We start from the raw sequence: 1,657 nt of genomic DNA on the forward strand, positions 1-1,657 counted from the left end.
TCTTCACAGGAACCTAAAAAACCCATGATGATATCTCTGTAAAAGGACATGGCTTATTCTAACAGGACACCTATCAAGAAGCTTGGTCATTTCCATCATTATGAAAGCATTAACTCTGCCTGAATATCTCTAGTACTCCAAGGTCAAGACCACTGTCAGGTAATACAACTTTTACAGGACACCTACAAACCTGTCATGATCACTACTGTGGTTGTGATACTTTAACCAATACCTGATAAGTGTAATCCCTCATCACTCAGAGTTCTCTAAAAACTGAAAACACACGGTTTCAAGAGTTAGTTAGCAATCTATCATTTCTCATCTGAATACCTGCAAAGAAATCATGGTAATAGCAAATGTTAGGGACACCATCATCACTTACCTAGGTATCTGAGGATCAGAGGGTCTGTGCTCTGACTTAGGCCCACATCATCACCTACTGTGACTTCAACAATGTCCCATGGGAGCTGCCCTTGATAGATAGGCTCACTGTGATGTACTGATAGGAGTATGGGAAAAAAATCACTGGAGAAAATATTTTGGGGGCATATCTTATTTTACCTCTATCCCTGCAAATTCCCCTCGTCACTGGATCATTGAAGGAACCATCAGCACTACCTAGATACTTACAGAACTCCAAGGTCAATCCTGGAAGAGACGCCTTCCTCTCTTCAAGGTATACCTGCAGTAATCCCATAGTCAATGAAATAGTGAAGGACACTATGATAAATTACCTGGATATCTGCTAATCCATCTAGCACTACTATGTCAAGTACACATTATCTTCAAACAAGAATACAAAACAAATCTTTTTCCTATCAGTATTATAAGGGACATATGAAGCTCCTAACTAAGTACATGCCAAAAACAAAGTAAACTTAAGAGACTTGAAATCATACATTTGTAGATATCTGAATATAGAAAGGTCTTTAGGGGCACCTAGCTGGCTCAGTCGGTGGAGCATGTGATTCTTGATTTCACGCTTGTAAGTTCAAGCCCCATGCTGGGTGCAGAGTTTACTTAGAAATAAAATCTTAAAATAATAAATAAATAAATGTCAGGTCACCTGGGTGGCTCAGTCGGTTAAGTGTCTGACTCTCGATTTCAGCTCAGGTCATGGTCTTGTGGTCGTGGGATTGAGCCCTAAGTTGGGCTCCTTACCCAGCAGGCCCTGTGCTTGAGATTCTCCCTCTCCCTCTGTCCCACCCCCCCCACTCACACACACTCTCTCTCTTTCTAAAATAAATAAATAAACCTAAAAATATAAGAGGTCTTTAATCAGTTAATATCACATCTCATACCTGCATACTAGTGAAGATCTTCACCTGATACCTACAAAAATTTTTAAAAAATACACATTAACACGGATGTTAAGGACATCATCCTCACTTACCTAGATACTCAAGTTCAGATGGTCTTTATTGTAGTAGGATTCACCATTAACGCTCACCTGGTTCCTAGCAAGGTTGTGTTAAAAACCATTTTCAGTTCACCCTGTTTTCTTCACAGGAACCTGAAGAAACACATACAAATGAGTTTAAGATACAATTTGTTCTAAGACACCTGCACCTATCCTTGTTCACTTCCATGATTATGGAACACATCAACTCCACCCGCATCCTCGCACCTACTCGAGGTCAACAGTGTTGTCAGCAGA

General features: G+C 40.2%; 1 long non-coding RNA gene across 1 annotated transcript; it reads right to left on the reverse strand.

The window, feature by feature from the left end:
- Positions 1-6: 6 nt before the first annotated feature.
- LOC145719038 (uncharacterized) lies at positions 7-1,651 on the reverse strand. Its single transcript, XR_014142146.1, has 4 exons — positions 1,451-1,651; positions 1,302-1,332; positions 631-682; positions 7-499 (listed from the first exon to the last, which is right to left on the reverse strand). It is a non-coding gene; the product is annotated as an uncharacterized LOC145719038 (long non-coding RNA).
- Between the last annotated feature and the right edge of the window lie 6 nt (positions 1,652-1,657).

This window comes from Leptonychotes weddellii, unplaced genomic scaffold, assembly GCF_054177405.1.
Source record: "Leptonychotes weddellii isolate Sample4059 unplaced genomic scaffold, ASM5417740v2 HiC_scaffold_28902, whole genome shotgun sequence".
Lineage (NCBI taxonomy): Eukaryota > Metazoa > Chordata > Mammalia > Carnivora > Phocidae > Leptonychotes > Leptonychotes weddellii.